Source organism: Phyllobates terribilis, unplaced genomic scaffold (assembly GCF_046119375.1).
Source record: "Phyllobates terribilis strain yellow unplaced genomic scaffold, ASM4611937v1 Scaffold_4__5_contigs__length_816908805, whole genome shotgun sequence".
Taxonomy (NCBI): Eukaryota; Metazoa; Chordata; class Amphibia; order Anura; family Dendrobatidae; genus Phyllobates; species Phyllobates terribilis.
In genome coordinates this window covers 453,104,018-453,124,619 of record NW_027362764.1, presented here as the reverse complement: position 1 = coordinate 453,124,619, position 20,602 = coordinate 453,104,018, and positions in this window count along the sequence as shown.

Here is a 20,602-nt window from a genome sequence, read left to right as displayed (position 1 = left end):
TCCCAACTAGTCGGGTGCTTTGCTGTGATGTGCCTGAGCATGCTGGTCATGGTCAGGCTGCTAGTTTTGCTGCCCCTGCTGATTCTGGCATAGCAGAGGTTGCAAATGGCCTTTTTGGGGTTATCTGGACAGTCTTTAAAAAAGAGCCAGATTCTGCAAGACCTAACAATTGGACTGGCAATTTCCATTGTGGTGGTGTTCCAGTGAACATTTGCTTTCCTTGTGTCTGTGGCCCCACTGCTTGTTTCTGCCTGTTGTGCTGCTACACCTCCCTACCCATCCGTGCATGTCACCTTGCCAGGTTTGGTCAGTGACTTCATGGTCCACCACCTCGTCTTCCCCATATGTACCCTGGGCCTCCTCTTGACTTTTATGGCAATTGTGTCTCATAATCATCATCCACCTCTTGTATCAGTTTCCCACTGTCGTCTTCGCGTGACCATGGCTGCTCAAATATTTGGGCTTCGCTACATGCTCTCTCCTCTTGCCCCGCTGGAAGCGGGCCAGTCGAGAGGCCCAAATCTATAAATGGAAAAGTGAATAGCTCTTCGGAGTGTCCAAATATGGGATCACTTGTTTCCGGGCACTCAGCATGGTGGGAGGAAGGAGGATCAGGGTGAGGAATATGTGTTCCTGTCTCAAAGCTACTGAGATTGGACCGTGTGGAAGACAGGCTGGTTGTAATGGTGGCAAACTGACTGGAAGCATTATCTGCTAGCCAATTAACAACCTTTTCGCACTGCTCTGGCTTCAAGAGTTGTGTTCCGTGGCCCACTATAAATTAGGATAGGAAGGTAGTTCGACATGATATGAGTGTTTGTTGTGCTCCCTCAAAAGGCACAGTTTCATCTTGCCCATGGCCTCGGCCTCTGCGTGCACCATCATCATCACGTCCACTTCCCTGTCACTTACCAAGCGACTTGCCCATTTTGGCACACTCCACAAAATGTCTGTATTATTACCTCAGTAATATAGGATCACATGTGAAGACCATGGTCTTAGGCCGTGGCCTAGTATTGTGGTAATGGTCAGTGACCAAGTGTGAATAGGTACAACAACACACAGCTGGCAGACTTGAAATGGAATATATTTGGCATGCTCCACAATATGTCTGTATTATTACCGCAGTGTAGGTAACTCCTTCTCATGAATACAGAAAAATGTGCTTTAAAAATGATAAAAATATTAGACTAAATGGAGCAATGAAGAGGGCTCAACACATTACTTCACACACACACTTTAGTAGGTGAACACTTATGTTTAAGTTTCAGAATTATGTCGTTTTTTTTCTTAAAAATATGAAAAAATTAAAATATAAAATACATGTGCCTTTACCAAATAGTATGGGGGCAGAAATTCTAGAAAGAATCATGCCCTAAGAGCAATTATGCATAACTGGCCATTGGACTCAGATGGCGTGTGTAATAGAGGCTCCAAAAAAATGTAAAAAAAGTGCACATTTTGGTAGATAAACACTAATGTTTAAGCTTCAGTATTCAGAATACAGCTCTTTCATTTACAAAACAAAAACATTCAGATTTAGTTGCAAAATCTTCAATGAGTGGTTTAATACTATCCCAGCTTGCTGTTACTGAGTGACTACCACCCAAAAAAAAGAAATTATCACTCATATTTTTAATATGGTACATCGGCAATTGCATGAAACCATTATCTATCTCTATTCTGTCTGCTATGAGTGCCCCTAACCCTACTCAGTACAGGCATAAAATTACATTCTTTGGCAGACCATTTTGTTTTATACTGCTCCTGTTTGGCTGTGCTACACCATGTGATGAGATTGCTGCAGAGCATTATGGGGAAGCCATTCGCTCACTTTATGTGCAAAATTTGTGAAATGACACTGTGTATTATTTTTAATTGTGAAGCATAAATCTTATTAAAGACTGTTCGAATTTGCATGAAATTTCAGTCAATATGACTTGAATTCGATCCTTCATGGATCGATTAGCTCACCTCTACTTTAGATACGATATCACTCCCATCAACAACTCCCATCTTGGATTCAACTAGGACATTAAATTTTATCTAAGTGCAACAAAACCACCAACTAACTAGATTTGTAGTTCCTTAACCTGGTGAAGAAATCCATTAAATAGCATTTCACAACAGATAACTAATAACTAGGCTAGAGCGCACATATGGACATCATTACCACTCTAAGTATCTCACTTGAATGGGCGATGTTTTCTAACCTCAAGTAACTAAGGGAAAAATTGTAAGATGATCAAATCTTTTGAAATTCCAATCTTTTAAAAAAAATTAAAAATAAATCACAGTTAGTTTTATTGTGTTGAAATAATGTAGCTAACAGTGTGAGGTTTCCTAGAATGTATTCTGCTTGTTTTAATGTGTATTTGTGGCCACAGTAATTTGAAAATGTGATGCTAGAGAGAGAGATTGGAACAATTCAGGTGTAGGACAATGTGTGGTAGTTAGGATGCTCCTTATTGACATGTGAAATCTGTGTCTGTTTTCTGCCATTATGTAAAATGGTAGACATTATACATAATTTAAAACTAGCTGTAAGATGAATGATAGGTTGGAAAAAACAGGTGCATAGAAGCAGAAAACTGAGAAGCTATTAACAGAAACAAAGATGTTAGTGTGGATTGGGCTATCTGATGAGCACTTTGAGTTGTGTTATCTAATTCTTAGCAGGCATTCAGTTGGCGTGAATATGAAAGTGGGATAGGAGAGAGAAAGAAATGTGTTGGGAAGTCCAAGCAGCAGTCTGTGACAGATACAATTTACTGCAAGGTTTAAAACAACAATGACCTTTTTAGGCAATTTGCACAAATTGATTTGAACATAGTTTGAATTTGATAGGACTTGCGTATTTGAGAAAATATAATTCAAATTGAATTCTCTAATAATTTGCAAAAATGATCATATCAATTAATAGCCTGATTAAGTTGAACAAGATGTGAGCGTAAATAAACCAAAAGTTGCTCATTACCTTAACGCACTTGCTAAAAATTGCATCAGTCGCAGTCGCTGTGCCTTAAGCTGCAACTGGGAGGGCTTCCCTACAAGGCCTTGTAGGTATCATATTACATTGTATAGTGCAGACATTTAGGAGTAACTATCATTATTTATTATTGCAGTATTTACCAGCCTTCGGCTCACCATCGCGACTTGATGGATAAACATTTTGTAAGAAGATCGATCTTCTCACCTCCTCACTTATACATTCCTCACCCAATCGCTTCTAACACTTCCTCTGAGCATCCCCCATCCTCTGGAATTCTATGCCACAACACATCAGATTATCCACCACATTAGGAGCTTTCAGTCGGAACTTGAAAACCCATCTTTTTAAGAAAGCTTAAAGCCATTGCAATCTCACCACCATCGGAACTGCTGCAAACCCCCTAACTTACTGTCTCCTTCCCCATTATTCAGTAGAATGTAAGCCCTTAAGGGCAGGGTCCCATCCCTTCTATGCAAGTCTGTCATTGCTAATATGGTCTCTGTAATTTATATTTGTACTTTGTATGCAAACCCTTCTCATATACAGCACCATGGGTGCTGGCTATATGTGAAGATCCAGCCAATCCACCAGGGGATCCCATTATCTCTGGGATTGGTGGACTTTGTGACCCTATATGTAAATTTATTGAATTTTACCTAAAACCACTGGTAGAGATACTACCCTTCTACATTTGTGACACCACAGATGTATTGACCAAAATTGATGGCATCTCATTGGAACATGATTTATGGTTAGTCACGGCAGATTTAGAATCGCTCTATACTTGCATTTGACATGATGATGGCATCAATGTAGTCTGCTTCTACTAACAAACTGGGGAGGCCCTTAACCCCTTTACACCCCAGCGTGGTTTGCAAGTTAATGAGCAGGCCAATTATTACAATTCTGACCACTGTCACTTTATGAGGTAATTACTCTGAAACGCTTCAACGGATCCCACTGATTCTGGGATAGTTTTTTTGTGACATATTGTACTTCATGATAGTGGTAAAATTTCTTCGATATCACTTGTGTTTATTTGTGAAAAAATCAGAAATTTGGCGAAAATTTAGAAAATTTCACAATTGTCAAAATTTGAATTTTTATGCCCTTAAATCAGAGAGATATATTACACAAAATAGTTAATAAATAACATTTCCCACATGTCTACTTTACATCAGCACAATTTTGAAACCAAAATTTTTTTTTATTAGTGCGCTATAAGGATTAAAAGTTGATCAGCGATTTCTCATTTTTCCAACAAAATTTACAAAACCATTTTTTTAGGGACCACATCACATTTGAAGTGACTTTGAGGGGCCTTTATGACAGAAAATACCCAAAAGAGACACCATTCTAAAAGCTGCACCCCTCAAAGTGCTCAAAACCACATACAAGAAGTTTATTAACCCTTCACGTGCTTCACAGGAATTTTTGGAATGGGGAATAAAAAAATGAACATTTAACTTTTTTCACAAAAATGTTACTTTACACCCCAATTTTTTTATTTTTGCAGAGGAAACAGGGAAAATGGACCCAAAAATTTGTTGTGCAATTTCTCCTGAGCACCCAGACACCCCATATGTGGGGAAAAACACTGTTTGGGCGCACGGCAGGGCTCAGTAGGGAAGGAGCGCCATTTGACTCTTTGAATGTAAAATTTGCTTGATAATTAGCGGACGCCATGTTGCGTTTAGTGAGCACCCCCCCATAAGTGATACCATTTTGAAAACTAGACCCCTCAGGGAACTTATCTAGATGTGTGGTGAGAACCCTTAACCCCCAGGTGCTTCACAGAACTTTAGAACATGAGGCCATGAAAATAAAAAAATCCAACTGTTTCCTCAAAAATTATCTTTTAGCCCCAAATTTTTTAGTTTCACAAGGGTAACAGGAGAAAATGGAACCTAAAAACTGTTGTGCAATTTCTCCTGAGTACGACAATAACCCATATGTGGGGAAAATACACTGTTTGGGCACACGTCAGGGTTCAGAAGGGAAGGAGCACTGTGTGACTTTTGAATGTAAAATTAGCTTGAATAATTAGCGGACGCCATGTCGCGTTTGGAAAGCCCCCGATGTGCCTAAACAGTGGAAATCCCCCACAAGTGACACCATTTTGGAAACTAGACCCCTCAGGGAACTTATCTAGATGTATGGTGAGCACCTTGAACCCCCAGGTGCTTCACAGAAGTTTATAACATGGAGTCGTGAAAATAAAATTTTCACATTTTTCCCACAAAAATGTTTTTCAGCCCCCAGTTTTGCATTTTCATAAAGGTAACAGGAGAAATTGCACCATGCAACTTGTTGTGCAATCACTCCTGAGTAAGTTGATACCCCATATGTGGGGAAAAACCACTGCTTGGGTGTCGGAAGGGAAGAAGCGCCATTTGACTTTATGAATGTTAAATTTGCTTGAGAAATTAGCGGATATTCCTCTGATGTGCCTAAACAGTGGAAAACCCCCACAAGTGACACCATTTTGCAAACTAGACCCCTCAGGGAACTTATCTAGATGTGTGGTGAGAGCCCTTAACCCCAAGGTGCTTCACAGAACTTTAGAACATGAGACCATGAAAATAAAAAAATCTAACCTTTTCCACAAAAATTATCTTTTAGCCCCAAATTTTTTTGTTTCACAAGGATAACAGGAGAAAATGGAACCTAAAAATGTTGTGCAATTTCTCCTGAGTAAGCCAATACCCCGTACGTGGGGAAAATACACTGTCTGGGCACACGTCAGTGCTCAGAAGGGAAAGAGCACTGTGTGACTTTTGAATATAAAATTTGCTTGAATAATTAGAGGACGCCATGTTGCGGATATTCCTTCGATGTGCCTAAACCGTGGAAATCCCCCACAAGTGACACCATTTTGGAAACTATACCCCTCAAGGAACATCGCAGCATTGCGGGTGTTAATGTGCTGGGAGCGGTGCGGAACCGCTCCCAGCACATTAACACCCGCAATGCTGCGATCGAAGTCGATCGCAACATTGCGGTGGCAAGGGGGGAGGTGATTGCTATACTCACCTCCTCTCCCAGCATCCAGCAATGCCTGCAGCGGCCTCCGGATGTTGTCATGACGACCCGATGTCATCATGACAACATTGGGGTTACCAGGAAGCAGGACGTTACTTTGGTCATGCGCAGTGCATGACCAAAGTAATGTCTCCCCTGTGTGCAGCGCTGACAGTCTGCATGGCATAGTGAGCTGCTGCTCTCTATGCCATGCAGCCGATCAGGCTATAAAAAGTGAAAGTCCCTTAGTGGGACAATGTGTAAGAGCAATAAAAAACAATCAGTTGATACCTGGCGGCGATCTCCCCACACCGCTTGTGTGTGGGTGCGATCGCTGCACACATAATAGTACGCAGCTGGTCCATAAGTCCCAGGGCGCAGCTGCGTACTATTACTGACAAGGTCGGAAAGGTTTAATGTGACCTTATCTTGGAGTTGTTACAGTTCATTCTTTCTCATAGTCTTTCATAGGGGGTGGCTTGTGCCCCATCCTATACCAACCTGTTCCTCGGTCTGTGGGAAAGATACATCTTTCACCAAGATGGAGTTTTGACCGCTGACTGGGTTCAGTGTTGGCATAGGTATAATGATCATTTAGTGGACAGCCACTAAGTGGCTAAAACAGCTAATCCCTTAAATGCTGAAAACAGCAAATCAAAATGGGGATGCTACCAGTGTAGTGACTGTCTCGCGTGCAAAGAAAAAAACATCATAAAAAGCACAAATTTTGAATCAGCAGATGGGGAAAAAGAACTATAAAATAGTCTATCACATTTCATGTAACAACATGCATGTTATATATTAAGCTATGTGCCCCTGCTCTATGATTTATATTGGATTAACTACAAGAGACTTGCGTCTACGTGTTCGTGAACACGTCAGGAACATTGTCAACGCTCAGAAAGTTGAGGTGATCTCAACATTAAAAACCTTACCAAAGCATTTTTGAATGTTTCATGGCTGCAATCCTACACTTTTACAAGTTAGGGGAATTGATTTATTCCACTGTGGCATCAGAGGGGCAATTTAAGACATTCCTTGGCACAGATGGAGTATAAATGGATCTTGATTCTAGGTGCTATGTCCCCTATGCAACTTAACAAAAAGGAATTAAGATTTGTTCCTTTTCTGTGGTAGTGCAGATCTTTAGAGTTTTGAGTTTTCCATTGTTTTTAACTGTGTCCTTTATTTTTTTCTACTTAGTTTTAATGTTTCTGGGGAAGATTGCTAATGGTCTGATGTCTTTGGCCTGTCACAGATGTGTCAGGTGTAATAGACAGTCACTCTGAATCAGGCTGTAGAAGGTCACTGCGCTTGGCATTACTGATGCCTTCTTAATACTCCTGCCTTTAGGACCCAGCGGCGACATCCCTCCTCCTGATGAATTACACACCCTTTCCTGGGAGTTAAAAATGCTTAGTTTGCTCCAGGGAATCACCAGTTATACTTCTATGTACAGGCTTGGAGCACTAGCAGTCGGCTAGTGTCTTCTCTGGTGCCCTTGGAGGAAAGTTGGCGTTACTCCTCTGGTGTTTTCTCAAGCTAAGGTTATCCCCTTTGTTTGTCTCCCTTGTTGTCTTTAGTTTGCAGTGGGGCCTGACCAGTGCTCACCCCTCCCCCTCCCTATCTAGGGCCAAGCTCTAGGGTCATCCAGGGTTTAGGGTCCTGCTCAGCGATAGGTGTGGAACCTATATAGGGATGGTAGGGTAGGCAGGGTGATATCATTTCTGCCTAGGGTTCTCCACTCCCCCTTTTCCTAGTGTTTGGGTTTCCTCACCCTCTTCCCTTCATGTTGCACTTAGTCTTTCCATCACCTTGCATGACAGCTGTCCGATGTTTCACATGCACCCATAGACTTGTATGGGTAAGTGCAATCTGATTCTCAAATGTACCCGCAGCATGCTGAGATTGTTTTTGCATGCAAAATCGGCATGAGAAAATAATCACAGATCTGAGCTGCCCTATAGAATAACATTGGTTTGAGTGCTCTCCGATAAAACATTGCGTAGCACTTGGCCATATTATACACTCGTGTGAGCGAGCCTTTAGAATGAATGCAAAATCGTATACATCACTGACAATAAATGACAACTTAAGGATTCTGTAGTACATATTCCTTGTAATACTGACCCTAAGTTTGAAATCTCTAATCTCTGCAGGGACTTCTTGATGTGGCTATGATTCAATGCATAGATATCTATTAGTGGAGAGCTTTACTTATGGATACTACAGTGTACATTCCTTTTATGTTAAGAGGTGTATAAGCTGTTAGGAAAAGGTTACAAGGTATGTCATACTCTGCTGAAAGTATGGAGTATTTAATTAAGCTTTTGGGCTTTTTTAAAGTAACAATTATCGTCTCAGTGGTGACTGCTATTACAAACAGATTTCATGAGACATATTTTCCTGGAGGAAGATTTTGTCTATGTTGGCCAGCAATTTAGTGTGTTTTGAGGTGAGGCAGAACATAGACTGAGGGATGCTAGCCTTGATGAACTACATAATATTCATGCATATCTCAATCAACTTGTCTCAGATATTCAATCCACTCTTGTCATTTATAAAAATTCAATCCAATTTCTGGATGTATTTGTCTATTTAGAAGACCACCAATTGAGTACAAAACATCATAGATAGAAGTAACTTGATTAGTTTTGACAGTCATCATCTTTCCAAAATGTTATCTTCATTGCCATACAGTCAATTTCTAAGAGTGAGTCAACAATGAAGATGACTTGATTGGTTATGTCTCTGATATGACTTGCAAGTTTCTTAGTCAATGTTATTCTAAACACGTTAAGAAGAAGATCTTGAAGAACATTGTTAAGTCCCTGTCTCATATATCACTCATTGATTCTCATCTCAAAAAACAGAACACACAAAATGGCGTAGTTTGTTTCTATGTCTGGTGAATAAAGTGGGCAATTAGCTATACTTTTTCATCAACATTGGCTGATGTTTGGAAATCATCTAAAGTATGCATCTGAATTACATAATTGACTTTGTTTTCCTAAAGATGTTCCACCAATTGTAGAGATTAGGTTGTATGTGCTGATGTTAGTTCCTTAGTTTTTCTTTAGTATATTGCTTTTTTTAATAGAGTATCCTAATCCACCATCAGATATACTCCCAGTGCCTCATTCAGCTGAAATCCAAGTGCCAGTTTTCCTTGAACTAACCTCTTTTCAATAACAGCATTATGGTGAAGAACATAGTGACAGCAATAATGAAGATTTTGAAATTGAAGATGCCTCAGTTCATAAGGAATATTACCAACATGAGTTGAATTATTTGGTACGAGATTTGGGACTATCAAAAAAGGCTTCGGAACTCTGAGCATCAAGACTGCATGAGAAAAACTTACTTGAAAAAGGAGCAAAGACATCCTACTTTTGATCCAGAGAAAGCGCATTTCTGCAATACTTCAGAAGTGGCATTGGCTTTGTGCATTGCCCTAAAATACAGTACATGGCTTAACTGAGGAATTGGAAATTCCAATCTATAACTGAAATGAATTGCAACTGTTCATTGATAGTTCAAAGCGGAGCTTAAAGTGTTTCCTTCTCCCAATTGGCTATTCAGTTTTTCTTTGTGAAGAATATGAAGACATAAGGAGGGTAATTGATTTCTTGCTGTATCACAAACACAATTGAATCATCCGTGTTGATCTTAAAAAGGTACAGTATGCTTACTTGCAATGCGGATATACCAAGTATCCTTGTTTTACAGAGAAAATAGAAAATATCCGTTAGGAAATCAGTTCTTAGCCACCAAGTGCCGTGACTCCCATCACTCCCCACATTTCCTTTGGCTCACTCAACATTTGACCCAGTCTCCAGGTTCCTCTCTTCTTCTGGTCCAACTACATTCACTACTACTACTCCAGTCTCTCTCTCCAGTAATCACTACTCACCTGACTAAAATCTTCAATCTCTCCCTCTCTTCTGGCATCTTCCCCTCCTCCTTCAAACACTTTATCATTACTCCATTGTTAAAAAAAAACCCTCTCTTGACCCATCCTATACAAATAACTACAGACCAGTCTATAATCTCCCCTTCATTTCTAAACACTTGAAGCACCTGGTCTACTCCCGCCTTACCCATTACCTCTCCACTCACTCTCTTTTAGATCCATCAGAGTCTGGCTTCCACCCTTCCCTACATTATACAGAAACTGCACTCATAAAAGTGACCAAATGTCCTTCTGACATCAAAACATAACTGTGAATACTCTGCTCATCCTTCTTGAGCTCTCTGTAGCTTTCGACACTTTAGACTACCATCTCCTACTCTCTCTGCTCCACTCAATTGTTATGAAGGAAACTGCTCTCTCATGGCTCTCCTTCTATCTCTCTGACTGCTCCTTCGGTGCATCATTCACTACTTCCCCTCTTCTTCTCACTATTTTGGTCCCTCAGGGTTCAGTCCATGGCCCTCTTCTCTTCTCTCTCTACACAGCTCCAATTAGACAGACCATCAGCAAATTTGGCTTTCAGTAACATCTTTATGCTGATGACACAAAACTATACACTTCATCCCCCCGACCTTACCCCCACTGTTCTTCAGAACACCAGTGACTGTCTGTCTGCAGTTTTCAACACCATGTCCATTCTCTATCTGAATCTCAACCTTTCCAAAACTAAACTTCTTCTGCTCTCACCGTCTACTTACCTCCCTAAATCTGACATCTCCCTCTCTGTGTATGGCACCACAATAACGCCTAGGCTAGGATGCAGGCTCAATGTCTGGGTGTTATGTTTGCCACCAATCTTTCCTTTACCTCCTATATATGATCTCTTGCCCACTCTTGTCACTTGCACCTGAAGAACATCTCTAGAATCCACCCTTTCTCACCATGGAAACAACATAAGGACTCATTGTTGCCCTGATAAACACCTACCTTGACTACTGTAATTCTTTATTAATTGACCTCCCCGTCAGTCGACTTTCCCCTCTCCAGTCCATCCTTAATGCAGCATCCTTAATGCAGCAATCCAATTTAAATTGCTTGTTCTCACCCATAAAGCTCTCCATATTGCGGCACCCCCCTACATCTCCTCCATCATTTTTGTTTATCGGCCTACACATTCCCTGCACTCCTCAAGAGACTTTTGACTAACATCCACACTAATCCGTTCATCCCACTCCCAGCTCTTAGATTTCTCCAAAGTTGCACCTATTCTTTGGAATGCTGTACCTCAAGAAATTAGGGCGACCTACAACTTACACAGTTTTATGCTCTCCCTAAAAACACATCTGTTTAGGGCAGCCTATCATGTTCCTTAATCAAAGTTCTTTTTATATATAGCCCATTCACTAGTTCTCTGAACATAATTCTCCATCAATCTCCACCGCAAACAAAAGCACTACAAATACTGGCTGGTGACTAGCTCATGCAGCCTTTATAAATCCCCCATCCCCTCAAGATGTCTGGATCATCATTGTAAATATGTATATGTACTTTGTGTCACCCCCATCTCATTGTAGATTGCAAGCTCTAACGAGCAGAGTCGTAATTATTTTTGCTTTAATTATTGTATTATCTTTAACTATGTTACTTATGACTTGTGATGAACCATCCCCGTAGTGTTCGAGTTCGGTTCGTCGAACAACGGAACACCTTCGAACACCGTTAAAACTAGTGTTGAGCCACCCCCGTAGTGTTCGAGTTCGGTTCGGTTCGTCGAACACCCGTGTGTTCGCCGAACTGTTCGTCGAACTGTTCGTCGAACACCTTCGAACACCATTAAAACCAATGGCAGGCAAACAAAAACACATAGAAACACATAGAAAACACCTTCAAATGTGTCCAAAAGCTGACAAACTGCTCAGAAGACATAACTAACACATGGAAAAGTGACAAGTACATATAGTCATGTGAAAATAAAAGAGGTGGAGGAGTTAAAGGAGGGGGAGACACAGATATAGGCATGTCATGCCCTTCTAAAATCCAAAAAGTGAGAAGCCGACACGGCCAGTCCGCTCCTGCCCGTGCCACCTCCGTGTCGCCGGGTTTGTGCCAGAGCCGCGGTGAACCCTGATGGCCAGCCCCCCTCTCCCAATACTGGTGCCTGTCCGCTGGTGGGTCGAGCGAGCCCCCCTGTGGTGGAGGCAGCTCTAAGCTTTTTAATTTAAATTGTCTCTCTAATTTGAATGAATACACTTTAAATCCATTTACAAGGATCTATTGGAGGGCAAGTCTCATGCCAGCAGCCGAGTAATTCCAGCTCCAGTAGCGTCCACTAAAGCTGCTGCAGTTAAAAAGCTTTTATAAGGATCGAGCTCGGCTGTCCACCGCAAGGCATCCTACTGCCAGTCCCAGCCCCTATGCCTTGGGGTGCCTCCTGATGCTCTTCACTGAGTATCCCGTGGTCCCGAAGCATTTCCTTTGAAAAAATGAAGTGTCCAAACTACAGGTGGTGTAGCTTGCTTAACAGCCGGGATAATCCACTGACTAGCAGACCCTGCTACTAGGCACAAAGTATTTCCTGGGCTAGATGCAGTTAAAAATTTGTAATTAGATACTCTCGTTGGATGCTGAGAAAGCATTCCATAGAGTCTCCTGGCACGCCATATATGATTCTCTTAAAAAGCTTGGGGTAGGGGTCTAGGGGACCCTTTTATAGCCAAAATCACGGCCCTGTATCGCAATACATCACCTAGGCTGAAGATAAATGGAACTGTAGCACCCTGAGGGCTCGGTTGCTACAGAGGTATTGCACCTCACCCAGAGGTGTGATATCTCACTCTCAGGTAAGGATGTAGTGTGGATCAGGACCCGACACCTGCATGCATTACACCACATTGCCGTCGGGCAGGGCGACCAATATGCCCCTGAGATGGGCACGACAGTCCCTGTCCCTGGCTATAGTGGGGGGAGGGAACACTGAGGAAGGTGAACCCTGTAGTGCAGGAGCAGGGAGGAAGCAGTTCCTGGGTGCATTGAGAAGGGTGTATAAAAGGTGGGCACCATCTTAGTTCAGTGCAGAGAAGTCTGAGCAGAAGTGGCAGGGAGCAGGGGCTCTGCATGAGCTCTGCTCCGGAGGCGGGCCTAGTAACAGAGGCCCAGGCCTGGAAGAGGGAGAAGGAAGGAAGAGGAGCGAAGAAGGCTCCAGGAACGAGGAACGAAGGAATCTCAGGGGTGCGGACGGGCGAGTCGCCACCGCACGCCAGAATCCACCTGCGTGGAGGGGTCAGGCCAAAGGGGGAGACCGGTCCCCGAAACTAGTGGAGGCAGGAAACGAGCCTCAGCTAGAAACAGGAGGCTGTGACATTTTATGTGGCGCAGCCCCTCGCTACACCCGCTAGGAAGGCACCACATAGGGTCAGGGAAACTGGCGCCAAGTTTACCAAGAGGAGGCCCGAGGCAGCCGGACAGAAGGGTTGGTAAGAAAGGCCAGACAAAGGACACACAAAGGGGGTCCTGTGAAGCACTCCAAAGTAATCTGGGATTTGTCTGAGCCCCTCACCTGGTGAGCACAGTACGACGTGGGCAGCCGTTACCTGCAGACGTGGTCTGGATAATAAGAACTGTGAGTAAAGGCCCTGGACTGCATCACTGACTCCGTGTCATTACTGCTGCTGCCCTGCACCATCACCCCCATCCTCCGCATACACTGCCCTGAGGCTATACTCCTCCCGTGGGGAGTTATGCTGCGCTCTGCTGCACCCACAACACCAGCCTCAGCGGTCTGCCCTGGAGCGGCGGTTCACTCTGACCGCAATCCACGGGTGGCGTAGTCGGACATTTAAACATCAAAACCACATAAATAGTTCCGCCACTGGTTTGACCGCCCTGAGCCACGGAACCGGGTTGCCGCCACGGAGACTACAACCACCAGCATCCACCAAAAAGGGTCCGGCTCCGGGTGTCCCAAGGCCCAGGGGGCGCGTCAGAACATTTTCATCACCTTTCACAATCACCAATGGGACAAGGCAGGGATGTTCTCTGTCCCCTCTCTTATACATCCTAGTGACGGAGCACCTGCTCTCATCAATTCGCCATAACCCCAATATTAGGTGGATTGAGGTGGGAGGCACCGAGTACAAGTGCTCTCTATTTGCTGATGATGTCCTAGTATATATCACTCAATCACATATATCCATCCATGCTGTTATGGCTGAAATAGATTACTTTGTTACATGGTCAAATTTTAAAATCAATGCAGCGAAGTCTGAGGCCCTCGATGTCTCCCTCCCCAAATCCATATAGGATTCCATCCAGTCCAACTTTCCCTTTGCCTGGCCCTCACAGGGTATCAAATACTTAGGAATTCCTATTCATAGAGACCTCTCCCATCTATGTTATCTTAATTTTTTGCCCTTTATTGAACAACTCCATACAGACCACGGTTGGCAAGTTAGAACTGTAAGATTCACTACGTGAACCACTGGTGTTTTGTGGAAAAGCACATGTACACTGTGTTCCAAATTATTATGCAAAAAGTGTTTAGGAGTGATAAGGGAAGAATTTGTTTGTTTGTCAGTTAAACTCATTGATGGTGATGTGTGTCAGGGCTCTTTATATCACTGTAAGCAATTGCAGACACCAGTGCTAATTAGTTTGTCAGGTGTGTCCAATGAAAGGCAAGACTACTTAAGAAGGCTCTCTCACATTATTCAGCAGCCTACATTTTCTGCCAAAATGGGAAAGAAAAAGGATGTGTCGGCTGCTGAGAAGCAACAAATTGTGGAGTGTTTAGGTCAAGGCATGACTACAATCAACATTGTGCGATGATCAGGATGAAGTGTCTTGGCAATCAAGAAGTATGTAGCTGATTCACAGTACACACGTGTGCGTGCTGATAAGGGCAAATTGAGGACTCTTTCCTACAGGCAATTACGTCAGGTTGAAAGAGCAGCGGCAAAAAAGCCTTGTCATAGCAGCAGACAAGTTTTTGAAGCTGCTTGTGCCTCCAACGTCCCCCGAACAAAAAGATGCAGGGTCCTTCAGAGGTTTGCAGCTGTGCATACGCCATCCTGTCGACCTCCTCTATCCACTTCACACAAGCAGAAACGGCTGCAGTGGGCCAAACATTACATGAAGACTGATTTCAAAACTGTTTTGTTCACGGATGAGTGCCGTGCAGCGCTCGATGGTCCAGATGGATGGAGTGGAGGATGGCTGGTTGATGGACACCCCACGCAAACACGGCTACAGCGCCAACAAGGAGGAGGTGGAGTAATGTTTTGGGCTGGAATCATGGGGAGAGAGATTGTCGGCCCCTTTAGGATCCCTGAAGGCGCTAAAGATGAACTCCATAATGTATGTGGATTTTCTCAAACAGCACTTCCTGCCATGGTTCAAGAAGAAGAACCATGTATTTCACAGCAAGATCATTTTTCTGCATGATAATGCACCATCTCATGCTGCACATAAAACATCTGCATCTCTGGCTGATATGGGCATAAAAGGGGACAAACTTATGGTGTGACCCCCATGCTCCCCTGACCTCTACCCCATTCAGAACCTTTGGAGCATCATTAAAAGGAGTGTCTATGATGGCGGGAGGCAGTTCACATCTAAGCAACAGCTCTGGGAGGGTATTCTGTCCTCATGCAAAACAATTGAAGCAGAAACCATCCAAAACCTGACAAATTCAATGGACGAGAGAGTTCAGAAGCTCCTTTCGAAAAAGGGGTCCTATGTGAAAATGTAACATCACCTAGAATAAAGTTTTGAGTTGAAAACTGTTTGATTTCAGTTTCTAACAACCTGCTAATGCTTATAATTTCAAAAATGACCATTTTTTTGGTCTTTATTAAAATGAAAAGGTTGATCGAAAAGTTTGGGGGATCTAAGAGTGATGATTAGTAATTTGAAAGCTTAAAACAGTTGGTAGGGTGATTTTATACAATCATCAAGCTTTTACTCTCCCCAGGATGACACAGGGGTAGAAAAGTCGTTTCAGATCCATGATTTGTTCATCTTTATGAACGTGAGTCTGTCTACATTATCAGTGGAGAGCCGCGTGCGCTTATCTGTCAGCACATCACCAGCAGCGCTGAACACACGTTCAGACAGAACGCTGGCTGCGGGGCATGACAAGATCTCCAAGGCGTAAGTGGCTAGCTCCGGCCATTTATCCAGATTGGAAGCCCAAAAAGAGCAAGGGTCCAGTGACACAGTCGTGGCTTCAATGTTTACTTGGAGATACTCCTGTACCATCGTCTCTATGCGTTGACTATGTGTCAGACATCTTGTCTCATGTGGCCTTGCAAAGGATGGGCTAAAAAAGTGGTGAAATGATTCCGCAAAATTGATGTTACCACCAGATACTGTGGTTCTGTTACGGTTTGAGTGCTGAACACTTGACGGTCCCACGGTTGGCAAGTTGGAACTGTGAGATTCACTACATGCACCACTGGTATTTTGTGGAAAAGCACATGTAAGATTCTGCAACAGTCTCTGCTGATACTCCTGCATGCGTGCATCCCTTTCTATGGCAGGAATTATTTCTGCAAATTTACTTTTGTACCGGGGATCTAACAGTGTGGCAACCCAGTAGTCAGGATTATTTCTAATTCTCACAATTCGAGGTTCATGTTGCAGGTAGTGCAGCAAGAAGGCACTCATGTGTGTTGCGCATCCAGGAGCACCTAGTCCCTGTTGTGTTGGTGGCGAGGTAACAATCATGCTTCCTTCCTCTGTCCTCTCCCCCCAACCTCGCACAACAGAAATGTGATCAAGGTCTCCCTCATCTGATGAGTCTTCCATCAGTTCGTCCTCCACTTCTTCCTGGGCTCCTGCACCTTCCTCACTAGTTTGGCTGCTACCATGCGCCCTGGTAAAACCATCTCCCCCACCCTCACATGCCTGCCGCCTTGGTGCTGCCGACCGTCTGGACCTTGCAGATGTTAGCCCTTCCGCATACAACTCCTCCTCCTCTACTTCCTCCACCTCCTCTTGTGCCACCACCTGACTCCGAATTCTGTTTAACATGTGCTCCAGCATGTAAATCACCGGAATAGTCATGCTGATAATGGCATCGTCAGCACTAAACATCTTCGTCGCCTTTTCAAAACTGTGCAGAAGGGTGCATAGGTCCCTGATCTGAGACCACTCCTCCAGCGTGATTTGCCCCACCTCTCAATCTCGTTGGCCCAGGCTATACGTCAGAACGTATTGCACCAGGGCTTGTCGGTGCTGCCACAGTCGCTGCAACATGTGCAGAGTTGAATTCCACGGGGTAGGCACATCGCATTTTAGCCGGTGAAGTGGCAGGCCCAACGACTTCTGTAGAGATGTAAGTCGCTGAGCTGCGGGATGCGAACGGCGAAAGTGAGCACACAGCGACCGTGCCCTCTGCAGAAGGCCATCTAGTCTGGGATAGTGGGCTAAAAATTGCTGGACAACCAGGTTCAACACGTGAGCCATACAAGGCACGTGTGTGACATTGCCCCGGCGAAGGGCCGCACCCAGGTTTGCAGCATTGTCGCACACGTGCCTTCCCTGGTTTCAGGTCCAGTGGAGACAACCATTCATGAAATTGGTTCTCCAGAGCTGACCACAACTCCTCAGCTGTGTGACTCACATTTCCCATACATTTCAATGTAAAAACCGCCTGATGACGTTGAGCCCTACTGCCAGCATAGTAAGGAGGTGTGCAGGATCCCTTCTGCACAGTTAGAAAGCTTGTGGCATGACCAGACAGGCTTTGGGTGCAGGTGGAAGACCGAGAGGAGGTTGAGGAGGCAGAAGCAGTGGAGGAACTTTGACATAAAGAGGATTGACGCACAACTCGTGGGGACGGCAAGACTTGGACAGCAGCCCCTTGTCCTGCTGTCACCATAGTTACCCAGTGCCCAGTCAGCGACATGTAACGCCCCTGTCCATGCCTACTCGTCCAAGTGTCTGTGGTGAAATGCACCCTGTCACACACAGAGTTTCTCAAAGAAGCGGTGATGTTGTGTGCGACATGCTGGTGGAGCGCAGGCACACCTTTCTTTGAGAAGTAGTGCCGACTGGGCATCTGGTACTGGGGCACTGCGACGGACATAAGGTCTCGAAAATCCTGTGTCCACCAGGCGGAAAGACAGCATTTCTGTAGCCAAGAGCTTGCAGATGGTGAAATTCAACCTCTTAGCTTTCTCATGGCTAGGAGGAAATGGTCTTTTACTTGTCCATATCTGAGGGACCGAGGGCTGGCTCTTGTGCTTAGACGGGGTTGATAAGGGTGTCCCCGGCAAACTGCCGGTCTGTGAGGAAGATGCAGGCGGACATGTTAGGTTGCCTTGATCCAAAGGTGGTGCTATCGATGTCGGACAGCGCTTAACACCAGCTGCTGTTACCACCTCCAAAGAAAATGATGACCTGCCAATCATGCTGGCTGTTGCGGGTAAAGAGGTGGCAGGTCTGCGCCCCAAAACAGGTGTGACTGCTGTCCCCCCAGTCACAGAGGATGAAGAGGCCGCGGATGCACAAGATATGGCAGACGGTGGTTGGCCCGGCCGGCTAGGCCGCATTGTAGCACACTGAGCTTCCCACTGCAACTTATGCTTCATGTCCATGTGCCGGTTCATGCATGAAGTACTCAAACTATGTATTTTTTGGCCTCTACTTAGCTTTTGCTGACAAATGTTACAGATAACACGAGTTGGGTCATCTTTATCGATCTGAAAAAATGCCCAGGCTATGCAAGGCTTAGCACCCATGCGACCTGAAGAGCCACCACGACTTGTGGTGAGAGGCAGAGTTGTGTTTGAGGATGCAGTTGTTGACGTGCTTCCAGTACTACGTCTCTGTCCAGGAAGGCGCAACCTGACCTCGTCGTCACTAGCATCTTCCTCCACCTCCTCTGCTGACCTCATCTCTTGGCTGACTGTGGGTTGACAGTAAGTGGGATCTCCAACCTCATCATCATCACCCTGTGTGTTATCACACCCGTCGTCCTCAGAGCCAACCTGTTCCTGCCCTGACAAAAAACTAAAGTTGTCGCTCCAATCAGGTATTTGAGTCTTATCATCGTCTTCCTCATTGTCTCCACCAACAGGAGTTACAGTTTGGGAATGAGGGTCTACATTATGGTCAGAACCTTCTGCGTCTGGTCCTGGATCCGACTCATAAAGATTCTGGGCATCAGTGCAGATCATTTCCTCGTCTGGATTCACAGAAGCGCTGGAGTCGACCTCTGATTCCCAGGCTATAGTATGTGTAAACAGCTCTGCAGACTCAACCATCTGTTCTACCTCATACTCAGACGGGCAGCTGGAGATTTGGGAGCTGTGAGGAAGCAAGTGCGATTGGGGTGACACCTTTGAGGACTGGAGTATTTGTGATGTTGAAGTTGATGTGGAGGAGAGCCCACTTAAAGGAGCACTTGATATCCGTTGAAGCACCTGCTGTTTTTGTGCCTCATCTGGAATTTGTAGCGATTGGCGTGGCCGTAAGAAAGGGATCTTATCACATTGTCGGCTAAAAGAAGTAGACATTTTAGTTTGGCTGGAAGATGGTCTTTCTTCTGCAGATGTTACTGTTGCTTTAACACCTACCCCACGGACACAACCTTTTTTCCCCTTCCCAACATGCCTATTCCCCTTTCCACCAGCAGCAGGCCTTTTTCCACTCATTTTGGTGGTTAACTAATTCACAACTCTGGAGTTGTTTGCACAAAAAAACAATGGATGGTAACCGAGCAGAGCTGAGTGGCCAAACTGTGGTATTAGGCCAAAACTATTGGCTGGGTTAGATGCAGAAAAAAATATATTCAGTTTGCAACCTGATGGAGGTCAGTATAGATGGACTAATACAACAAGTCCCACACACAGGTAGAAGCCCAATATTTTTTCAGAGGTAGATGCAGAAAAAAATATATTCAGTTTGCAACCTGATGGAGGTCAGTATAGATGGACTAATACAAAAAGTCCCACACACAGCTAGAAGCCCAAATATTTTTTCAGAGGTAGATGCAGAAAAAAATATATTCAGTTTGCAACCTGATGGAGGTCAGTATAGATGGACTAATACAACAAGTCCCACAAACAGCTAGAAGCCCAAATATTTTTTCAGAGGTACTGTAGATGCAGATAGAAATTATTTTTAATTTGCAACCTGATGGAGGTCAGTATAGATGGACTAATACAACAAGTCCCACACACAGCTAGAAGCCCAAATATTTTTTCAGAGGTACTGTAGATGCAGATAAAAATTATTTTTAATTTGCAACCTGATGGAGGTCAGTATAGATGGACTAATAGAGAAAGTCCGACACAATGCTAGAAGGCCAAATATTTTTTCAGAGCTAGATGCAGAAAAAAATTATATTCAGTTTGCAACCTGATGGAGGTCAGTATAGATGGATTAATAGAACAAGACCCACACACAGCTAGAAGCCCAATATTTTTTCAGAGGTAGATGCAGAAAAAAATATATTCAGTTTGCAACCTGATGGAGGTCAGTATAGATGGACTAATACAACAAGTCCCACACACAGCTAGAAGCCCAAATATTTTTTCAGAGGTACTGTAGATGCAGATAAAAATTATTTTTAATTTGCAACCTGATGGAGGTCAGTATAGATGGACTAATACAACAAGTCCCACACACAGCTAGAAGCCCAAATATTTTTTCAGAGGTACTGTAGATGCAGA